The sequence below is a fragment of the Oryx dammah genome, unplaced genomic scaffold (assembly GCF_014754425.2).
Source record: "Oryx dammah isolate SB20612 unplaced genomic scaffold, SCBI_Odam_1.1 HiC_scaffold_5, whole genome shotgun sequence".
In the NCBI taxonomy this organism is placed as follows: Eukaryota; Metazoa; Chordata; class Mammalia; order Artiodactyla; family Bovidae; genus Oryx; species Oryx dammah.
In genome coordinates this window covers 105175806-105187234 of record NW_024070189.1, presented here as the reverse complement: position 1 = coordinate 105187234, position 11429 = coordinate 105175806, and the positions used below count along the sequence as shown (strand labels likewise).

General features: G+C 41.4%; 1 protein-coding gene across 4 annotated transcripts in view; it reads right to left on the bottom strand.

Moving 5' to 3' along the window:
* Positions 1-2131: 2131 nt before the first annotated feature.
* Positions 2132-11429, bottom strand: part of ZNF879 (zinc finger protein 879) — a 55005-nt gene continuing 45707 nt past the window's right edge. For all 4 annotated transcript variants that reach the window (XR_005721165.1, XR_005721163.1, XR_005721162.1 and 1 more), the window contains one exon: positions 2132-2216. The gene's annotated coding sequence lies outside the window, so the exon portion shown is untranslated. The remainder of the gene's footprint in view (positions 2217-11429) is intronic.

Here is an 11429-nt window from a genome sequence, read left to right as displayed (position 1 = left end):
GGCAGGCTACAGTCCATGGGGTCGCAAAGAGTCAGACACGACTAAGCATGCAGTGCCTGCATGCATGCATAATTATTCATGGTATTCTCTTGAGGGTTTTTTGCATTTCTGTAGCATCAGATTTCTCCTTTCTCATTTCTTAGTTTATTTGGGTTCTCTCTTCTTCTTCACGGGCCTGGCTAAAGGGCTGTCGGTTTTGTTTATCCTTTCAAAGAACCAACTACTGGTTTTATTGATTTTTTTCTACTTTTTTTTTTTTAAGTCTTGATTTTATTTATTTCCTCTCTGATCTTTACTATTTCCTTCCTTCTGCTGACTTTACATTTTGATTGTTCTTCTAATTCTTTTAGGTGGCAGTTTTAATTGTTTACTTGAGTGTTTTCTTAGTTTTTGATGAAGGCCTGTATCACTGTGAACTTCCCTGTACAAGTTGCTTTTGCTGCCTCTCACAGATTTTGTATGGTTGTGTTTTCACTGTGATTTGTCTCAAGGTTCTTTTTAAATATTCTTTTTTATTTCTTCATTGACCCACTGGTTTTTCAGCAGCATGTTGTTTGGTCTCCATGTAGTCTTTTTTTTTTTTTTTCACTTCTTTTCCTGTGGTTCATTTCTAGTTTCATGCCATTGTGATCAGAGAAGATGCTTGAAATAATTTCTATAGTCTTAAATTAAATTTATTAAGTTTTGTGCCCTAATGTGTGATAAATCCTAGAAGATGTTCCGTGTACACTTGAAAAGAATGTGTATTCTGATTTGTCTTTATTTTGATGTAATGTCCTGAAAACACTATTTAAATCTAAATATTCTATTGTTTCTTTTAGGCTCTCTGTTGCCTTATTGATTTTGTCTAGGAGATCTGTCCACTGATGTGAGTGGGGTGTTAAAATCTCCTACTGTTATTGTATTCGCATCAATTTCTCCCTTGTTTATGTATTTGGGTGCTCCTATATTAAGTGCATGGAGAAGGCAATGGCAACCCACTCCAGTACTCTTGTCTGGAAAATCCCATGGACAGAGGAGCCTGGTAGGCTGCAGTCCATGGGGTCGCTAAGAGTCGGACATGACTGAGAGACTTCACTTTCTTTTTTCACTTTCATGCATTGGAGAAGGCAATGGCAACCCACTCCAGCCCTCTTGCCTGGAGAATCCCAGGGACAGCAGAGCCTGGTGGGCTGCCGTCTATGGGTTCGCACAGAGTTGGACACAACTGAAGCGACTTAGCAGCATATTAAGTGCATATTAAGTTATAAGTGTAATATGCTCTTCTTCTTATGATCCTTTTTATCATTATACAGTGTCCTTCTTTATCTTTCTTTATCGTCTTTAAAGTCTACTGCAACTCCTGCTTTCTTGTCATTTCTATTTGCATTAAGTACCTTTCTCCATCCCTTCACTTTCAATCTATGTGAGTCCTTTGCCTAAGGTGGGTCTCTTGTGGGCAGCATATCAAACACTCCTGTTCTTTTATCCAGTCTGCCACTCTATGTCTTTTGATTATTTAGTCCATTGACATTTAAGGTAATTATTGTTGTTGTTTAGTCACTAAGTTGTGTCGAACTCTTTGCAATCCCACTGACTGCAACATGCCAGGCTCCTCTGTCCTCCACTATCTCCCAGAGTTTGCTCAAACTCTGTCCATTGAGTTGATGATGCTATCTAACCATCTCATCCTCTGTCACCCACTTCTTCTTTTGCCTTGAATCTTTCTCAGCATCAGAGTCTTTTCCAGTGAGTTGGCTCTCTCCATCAAGTGGCCAAAGATTTGGAGCTTCAGCAACAGTCCTTCCAGTGAAGGGTTGATTTCCTTCAGAAGGGACTGGTTGGATCTCCTTGCAGTCCAAGGGACTCTCAAGAGTCTTCTCCAGCACCACAATTTGAAAGCATCAATTCTCTGGTACTCAACCTTCTTTACCACCCAACTCTCACATCTGTACATGACTACTGGAAAAACCAGAGCTTTGACTACATGGACTTTTATCAGCAAAGTGATGTATTTATTGCCATTTTAAATCTTGCTTTCCAAATTGATTCTTTGTTTTTTCTTTGCTCTTCTTCTTTTTGTGGTTTGATGACTTCTTTTATGTTTGTGCTCTCCTCTTTTTGGTTTTTCTGAATCTATTGTATGTTTTTTATTTATGGCTGCCCTGTTTTTCAAGTATGTTAACTCCTTCCTTTATCTGCTTGCTTTACACTCATAGTCATATGAGTCACACATTCTGAAAAAGAAAGAAAGAAAAAGAATCTAGATTTTCTTATCCTCCTTCCCCACATTTTATGATTCTGATGCCCTTTTTTATGCCTTTTGCTGTTCCTTGTGTTTAATCATTGCTTTCACAAATAGGATTTTTTTTTTTAATCTGTATACTGGCTACTTTCCAACTGTGATTTCCTCCTTCCTATATCTTCTTGCTTCTTTTCTATTTAGAGAAGATGTTTCAATATTTCTTTTAGGTATTATATTTATATTATAATACCTGACTATAATTATATTATAATACCTGATTATAATTATATTATAGTATTGTTATATTTTTAAAATGTTTGCTAATCTGAGAAATTCTTTTTTTTGCCCACTCTAAATGATAAGCATGCTTGATAGAGTATTCTAGGTTGGAAATTATTCTCTTTCAAGACTGAATATATTTTGTCACTTCCAGCTGGCCTACAGTGTTTCTGAGGGAAATCTGCTCGTGGCCTTAATGGATTTGTTTGTAATTAACTCTTTGTTTTTCTCTTGCTACCTTTAGAATCCTTTATCTTTAACTTCTGGCATTTTTATTATAATATATCTTGGAGTAGGTCTGCTTGGGCTTATCTTGTTTGGGGCCCTATGTACTTCCTTTATCTGGATATCCACTTCCTTTCTACGTTTGGGAAGTTTTCAGCCATAATTTCTTCAAATATCTTTTCAATCCCCTTTTATCTTTCTTCTCCTTCTGTGGATTGGCCTGCCTTATATTATCTCATTTGTCTCTCACATTGCTTTCGTTTTTTCATTTGGCTTTCCAGTGTTTTGACTGGGTAAATACCATTATTTGATCTTCTAGGTCATTTATTCTTTCTTCTGTATTACTCATTCTTCTATTCTCTGTCTTGAGTGCAGCTTTTATCTTGGCAGATGAATGCTCCAATTTTCCTTGACTCCTCTTAATAGTTTCCACTCCTTTTTACAATAATCTGCATTTCTGCTGATAGTTTTTTTTTTTTTTTAAGTAATTCAATATTTTCATTGCCTCCTTTTTGAACTCAGTGTCTGTTAGACTGAAGAGTCTGTTTCATTGTTTGTTCCTTCAGGGGATTTCTCTTGGTCTTTTAACTGACAGTGGTTTCTTTGCTTCTTCCATTTGCTTATATTTTTCTAACTCAATGAGTTTCAAAAAAACAAATATCTACTGTAGTCTTAGAGGGCTATTTATATGCAGGAACACCCCTGCATGTCTTGTGCGGGTTTAATATTTTTTTGATGTGAGGTCTTTTTTTGGTTTGGATATTTGCTGTCTCCTTCCTCAGCATGTGCCAACCATTATCCTCTTGATAAGGGTTATGCAAGTGCATGGTCTGCTCCCACACTCCCAGCAAGGCAAGGGCAGTGGTTGGCTCCCAGTCTGGGTCCCTCAGCGTAGGCAGCTGGTTGCACATACTCTGGGGAGGAAGGGGCAGTGGTTGGTGCTGTGTTGTGGGACTTTCAGCAGCAGTGATGGATCACCAAGCATACACCCTTGGGAAGGTGGGAGCAGGAACCTGCACCTCTTTACAGGACGCTTGGCAGTGGCAGTGGTTTGCAGCTGCCTCTGGAGTCTAAGATGGCAGCAGTGGTTTGCATCTGCCCCTGTAGCTTGTGAAGGTGGTACCCTGCTGCCTAAGAGTGCACAGAGAAATATGCTCCTTTGGAGGGCCTGCCCCTCTCCTTGCATTACTCCCAACAATGGTGTCTTGCATCTCTGGCAGGTCCAGGCTTCTTCCTGGACTCCCTTGGTTTGGGCAAACCACACCCTAGACCTTCTGGCTGTCTTCATACAGTCAACCCTAATGCTCTCCCCTGGGTCTGACTCCCAAAGCCCAAGTCTCAGCATCCAGCCCTGACCACGCCAATGGATGAGCTTGTCAAGCTGGGCAGTGCCAGTCAACACAACTGTCTGTATAGTTCTCTCTTTGGTTTACCCTCTGCAAACCTGTTACTGTGCTTTCTTCAGAGGCTTCAAAGTTCCCCCCTGTGTCCTGGCCCATCTGCCCACCAGTGAGGAGATTTCTCTGTGTGTAGAAACTTTTCCTCCTTCACAACATTTCCTCCCTCCCAGTAGCACACGTCCTGTCCTGATTTCTTTTTCTTTTGTCCTACCCAGTTACGTGGAGATACTCTTGCTCTTTTGTAGGTCTGAGGTCTTCTGTCTGCATTCAGTAGATGTTCTGTGAGAGTCTTTCCAATGCAGATGCATTTTTGATGTATATATGGTGAGAAGGTGAGCTCCACAGCATACTCCTCTGCATCTTGATCTGCTACCCCAAAAGTTTTAAGTTACATATGTGGCTTGCATTCATGGTACATATTATATTGCTATTGCACAACACTGATCAGTGATGTGCCTAACTGTGGTTTCCTTTTTATTTATTCTGCTATCTTAGTTCAGTTCAGTTCAGTCTCTCAGTCGTGTCCGACTTTGCAACCCCATGAATCACAGCACGCCAGGCCTCCCTGTCCATCACCAACTCCCGGAGTTCACTCAGACTCACGTCCATCGAGTCGGTGATGCCATCCAGCGATCTCCTCTGTCATCCCCTTCTCTGCTATCTCACATGCTAGTAAAGTAATGATCAAAATTCTCCAAGCCAGGCTTCAGCAATACATGAACCATGAACTTCCAGATATTCAAGCTGGTTTTAGAAAAGGCAGAGGAACCAGAGATCAAATTGCCAACATCTGCTGGATCATCAAAAAAGCAAGAGAGTTCCAGAAAAACATCTATTTCTGCTTTATTGACTATGCCAAAGCCTTTGACTATGTGGATCACAATAAATTGTGGAAAATTCTGAAAGAGATGGGAATACCAGACCACCTAACTTGCCTCTTGAGAAACCTGTATGGAGGTCAGGAAGCAACAGTTAGAACTGAACATGGAACAACAAACTGGTTCCACATAGGAAAAGGAGTATGTCAAGGCTGTATATTGTCACCCTGCTTATTTAACTTATGTGCAGAATACATCATGAGAAACACTGGGCTGGAGGAAGCACAAACTGGAATCAAGATTGCCGGGAGAAATATCAATAACCTCAGATATGCAGATGACACCACCTTTATGGCAGAAAGTGAAGAACTAAAAGGGCCTCTTGATGAAAGTGAAAGAGGAGAGTGAAAAAGTTGGCTTAAAGCTCAACATTCAGAAAACGAAGATCATGGCATCTGGTCCCATCACTTCATGGGAAATAGATGGGGAAACAGTGGAAACAGTGGCTGACTTTATTTTTCTGAGCTCCAAAATCACTGCACGTGGTGATTGCAGCCATGAAATTAAAAGACACTTACTCCCTGGAAGGAAAGTTATGATCAACCTAGACAGCATATTCAAAAGCAGAGACATTACTTTGCTAACTAAGGTCCATCTAGTCAAGGCTATGGTTTTTCCAGTGGTCATGTATGGATGTGAGAGTTGGACTCTAAAGAAAGCTGAGTGCCAAAGAACTGATGTTTTTGAACTGTGGCATTGGAGAAGACTCTTGAGAGTCCCTTGGATTGCAAGGAGATCCAACCAGTCCATCCTATAAGAGATCAGTCCTGAGTGTTCGTCGGAAGGACTGATGCTGAAGCTGAAACTCCAATACTATGGCCACCTGATGTGAAGAACTGACTCACTGGAAAAGACCCTGAAGCTGGGAAAGATTGAAGGCAGGAGAAGGGGATGGCATAGGATGAGATGATTGGATGGCATCATCAACTTGATGGACATGAATTTGAGTAAGCTCCGGGAGTTGGTGATGGACAGGGAAACCTGGCGTTCTGTGGTTCATGGGGTCACAAAAAGTCAGACATGACTGAGCAACTGAACTGAACTGCTATCCAGTTCAAGTGAAACTATAGGGTTCCCTTGTAGCTGAATTGGTAAAGAATCTGCCTGCAATGCAGGAGACCTGGGTCCAATTCCTGGGTGGGGAATATCTCCTGGAAAAGGAAATGGCAACCCACTCCAGTATTCTTGCCTGGAGAATCCCATGGACAGAGGAGCCTGGCAGGTTACAGTCCATGGGGTTGCAAGAGTCAGACACGACTTAGCGACTAAACCACCACCACCACCCAGTTCATATGTTTAAATCCTAACCTCTAGAACTCTCAGACTCTGGAAATAAGGTCTTTGAAGATGTAATTAAATTAAAATATGATCTGTAGATTGGGCCCTAATCCAACATGCCCGGTGTCCTTATAAGAAGAGATTAGCACCCAGACATGTACACGCACAGAGGGAAGACCATGTAAGAACACAGTGAGACTTGCGCCTTGCCTTCTGCAGGCCAAGGAGACAGGCCTCAGAAGAAACCAAACCTGCCAACGTCTTGATCTTAGACTTCTAGCCTCTAGGAGTATGAGAAAATACATTTCTGTTGTTTTCAGTCTGTGGCATTTTGTTATGGCAGCCTGAGCAGGCATCTTGCTGCTATACGTAGAACACTCACAGCAACCCCATATTCTGTCTGTACTTCCATCCCATCTCCCTGGGCCTTAGAACACTCCCACCCAAATGACATTCTTTTTCCTTTTAAATGTCATTAATTTTTAAAACAGTGCACAAATTAAACATAAAAACTTCAGAAAAAACTTAAAACAAACAAATATATATCATGCTAAATCCTATTATAGACAAGTTTTATTCATGTTTTAAGAATATATTACAAAATTCATATCCAATTAACAGTCATGTGCTCTTTTGGCCATTTCATTAAACAAAAGGAAAACAGACACATGCTAAAGAATATGAAGAGCACAAAAGAACACATGGTGATGTGTTCAGTAGCTCCATCCTATAGGTAATGGTATAAAGTTTCTCGTCTTTCTTCCCAGAAATGTTTTGTGCACATACACATATGTATTCTTGTTTTTAATGGAAAAATTCTGAATCATGCTTAACTTGTATTGTACAGACTTGCCACATCTACATATACAAATCTTATTCTTTTTAACAACTTCATGATATATGCCATTGAACAGATACTGAAACTTATTTATCATTTCCTTTATTGATGAGTATTTAGATGGTTTCTGTTTCTTGCTATCACATACAATGCGCAATGACCATTCTCACACAGATATCTCTGGGTATGTGTACACCTGTATTTATAACATAAAGTGGTAGAGGGGCTTCCCTAGTGGCTCAGTGGTAAAGAACTCCCCACCAATGCAGGAGACCTGGGTTCAATCCCTGATCCAGGAAGATCCCACATGCCACAGAGCAACTAAGCTTGTATGCCACAACTATTGAGCCTGTACTCTAGAACCTGGAAGCTGCAATTATAGAAGCTCATGTGCCCTAGAGCCAGTGCTCTGCAAGAGAGAAACCACTGCAGTGAGAAAGCCATGCACCACAACCAGAGAGAAGCACCACAACCAGAGAGAAGCCCCTGCTCTCTGCAACTAGAGAAAAGCTGCGCAGCAATGAAGACCCAGCAGAGCCAAAACTAAACAGATAACAATATTACTCAGAAAAAGATAAACTGGTAGAGACTGAACTACTGGCTCAAAGTACATGTACACTTTTAATTCTGTGGCAGCTGTGGCAGACTACTATCCCAAGATGACCACACCAGTACACCTCCCATATAACATGCTCTATAATGTGATGCTGACCCTTCTCCCACCAAGAAGTGAGGTATACATTTCCTTTCTTTGAATCTGCACAGGGGGTTCTGGGGGCTATGACAACTAGAATTCAGTGGAGGTAATGTTACATGACTTCTGAGGCAAGAAGGTACTTCCCACCTGGCTCACGTGATCTCACCCTTGGAATCTGGCCACCATACTATAAGCACGAGACACACAGAGACTACAGGTGGCTGTTTGATCCAACAACCCTAACTAAGGTCTCAGCCACAAGCTGCCATCAACTACGATACATGCGAGTGAAAGATACTTCATATGATTCTACCCTCTAACCTTTGGGCCTTTCAGCTAAGACCCCAGGCTTTGTATAGGAGAGATAAATTGTTTCTGCTATCAGCCTGCATTTTCGATCCAGAGCAACTGTGAATAATAAAAAATGATTACTGTTACATGCCTTTAAAATTCTTACTGACATACCATATATCACCTTCCCTGTTCAAAATACAACATTTGAATTTGATCATTTAAAATTACTCGATAAATGGAATACCTTCTTTCATGGATCACAGCCTTGTTATGGTGAAGGGGCTTACATAACTCAGTGAAGCTATGAGCTATGCCCTGCAGGGCTACCCAAGACAGACGGGTCATAGTGAAGAGTTCTGACACAATGTGGTCCACTGAAGGAGAAAATGGCAAGCCACTACAATCTTCTTGCTGTGAGAACCCCATGAACAGTGTGAAAAGGGAAAAAGAGACGATACTGGGAGATGAGTCCCCCAGGTTGGAAGGTGTCCAGTATGCCACTGGGGAAGAGCACAGGGCAATTACTATTAGGGCCAGAAAGAATGAAGCAACTGGGTCAAAGTGAAAATGATGTACAGTTGTGAATGTGTTTGGTGGTGAAAGCAAAGTCTGATGCTATAATAAACAATATCACTTAGGAACCTGGAATGTTAGGTCCATGAATCAGGGTAAATTGGATGTGGTCAAGTAGGAGATGGCAAGAGTGAACACTGACAATTTAGAAATCAGTCAACTAAAATGGATGAGAATGGGCAAATTTAATTCAAATGACCATTATATCTACTACTGTGGGCAAGAAACCCTTAGAAGAAATGGAGTAGCTCTTATAGTCAACAAAAAATCCAAAATGCAGTACGTGGGTTCAGTTCAGTTCAGTCACTCAGCTGTGTCTGACTCTTTGCAACCCCATGAACTGCAGCACACCAGGCCTCCCTGTCTATCACCAACTCCTGGAGTCCACACAAACCCATGTCCATTGAGTTGGTAATGCCATCCAACCATCTGATGCTCAGTCATCCCCTTCTCCTCCTGCCGTCAATCTTTCCCAGCATCAGGGTCTTTTCCAATAAGTCAGCTCTTCGCATCAGGTGGCCAAAGTGTTCAAGTTTCAGCTTCAACATCAGTCCTTCCAATGAACACCCAGGACTGATTTCCTTTAGGAGGGACCGGTTGGATCTCCTTGTAGTCCAAGGGAATCTCAAGAGTCTTCTCCAACCCCACAGTTCAAAAGCATCAATTCTTCGGTGCTCAGCTTTCTTTAGAGTCCAACTCTCACATCCATACATGACCACTGGAAAAACCATAGCCTTGACTAGATGGACCTTTGTTGACAAAGTAATGTCTCTGCTTTTTAATATGCTGTCTAGATTGTTCATAACTTTCCTTCCAAGGAGTAAGTGTCTTTTAACTTCATGGCTGCAGTCACCATCTGCAGTGACACTACCCAAGTACAATCTCAAAAATGACAGAATGATCTCAATTTGTTTCCAAGCAAACCGTTCAACATCACAGTAATCAAAATTGATGCCCATCCACTAATGCTGAAGAAGCTCAAGTTGATCAGTTCTATGAAGACCTACAAGACCTTCTAGAACAAATCCCGAAAAAAAAAAAAATGTCTTTTTCATCACAGGGGACTGGAATGCAAAAGTAGAAAGTCAAGAGATACCTGGAGTAGCAGGCAAGTTTGGCCTTGGAATACAAAATGAAGCCGACAAAGGCTAACAGAGTTTTTTCAAGAGAATACACTGGCCATAGCAAACACCTTTTCAAAGCACAAGAGATGACTCTACACATGGACATCACCAAAAAGGTCAATACCAAAATCAGACTGATTATATTCTTTGCAGCAGAAGATGGAGAAGCTCTATACAGTCAACAAAAACAAGACCTAGAGCTGACTGTGGCTCAGGTGATGAGCACTCTATTTCAAAATTCAGCCTTACATGGAAGAAAGTAGGAAAACTGAAAATGAAAGTGTTGGTCTCTCAGTTGTGTCCAACTCTTTGGGACCCCATAGACTGTAGCCACCCAGGTCCTCTGTCCATGGAATTCTCCAGGCAAGAATACTGGGGGAGAGAAGGGGGGTGCAATTTCCCTCTCCAGGGGATATTCCCAATCCAGGGATCAACCCTAGGTCTCCGCACTGCAGGCAGATTCTTTACCATCTGAGCCACCAGAGAACCAAAAGTAGGGAAAACTACTAGGCCAAGACCTTTTAGAACTAACACCCCAAAAAAAGATGTCCTTTTCATTATAGGGGACTAGAATGCAAAAGTAGGAAGTCAAGAAACACCTGGAGTAATAGGCAAATTTGGCCTTGGAATGCGGAATGAAGCAGGGCAAAGACTAATAGAGTTTTGCCAAGATAATGCACTGGTCATAGCAAACACCCTCTTCCAAGAACACAAGAGAAGACTCTACACATGGACATCACCAGATGGTCAACACTGAAATCAGATTGATTATATTATCTGCAGCAAAAGCTGGAGAAGCTCTATACAGTCAACAAAAACAAGACCAGGAGCTAACTGTGGCTCAGATGATGAGCTCCTTATTACCAAATTCAGACTGAAATCAGACTGAAATTGAAGAAAGCAGGGAAAACCACTGGACCATTCAGGTGTGACCTAAATCAAATCCCTTATGATTATACAGTGGAAGTGAGAAATAGATTTAAGGGCCTAGATCTGATAGATAGAATGCCTGATGAACTATGGAATGAGGTTCGTGACATTGTACAGGACACAGGGATCAAGACCATCCCCATGGAAAAGAAATGCAAAAAAGCAAAATGGCTGTCTGGGGAAGCCTTACAAATAGCTGTGAAAAGAAGAGAAGCAAAAAGCCAAGGAGAAAAGGAAAGATACAAGCATCTGAATGCAGAGTTCCAAAGAATAGCAAGAAGAGATAAGAAAGCCTTCTTCAGTGATCAAGGCAAAGAAATAGAGGAAAACAACAGAATGGGAAAGACTAGAGATCTGTTCAAGAAAATTAGAGATACCAAGGAAACATTTCATGCAAAGATGAGCTCGATAAACGACAGAAATGGTATGGATCTAACAGAAGCAGAAGATATTAAGAAGAGATGGCAAGAATACACGGAAGAACTGTACAAAAAGGATCTTCACGACCCGGGTAATCATGATAGTGTGATCACTCATCTAGAACCAGACATCCTGGAATCTGAAGTCAAGTGGGCCTTAGAAAGCGTCACTATGAACAAAGCTAGTGGAGGTGATGGAATTCCAGTTGAGCTGTTCCAAATCCTGAAAGATGATGCTGTGAAAGGGCTGCACTCAATATGCCAGCAAAT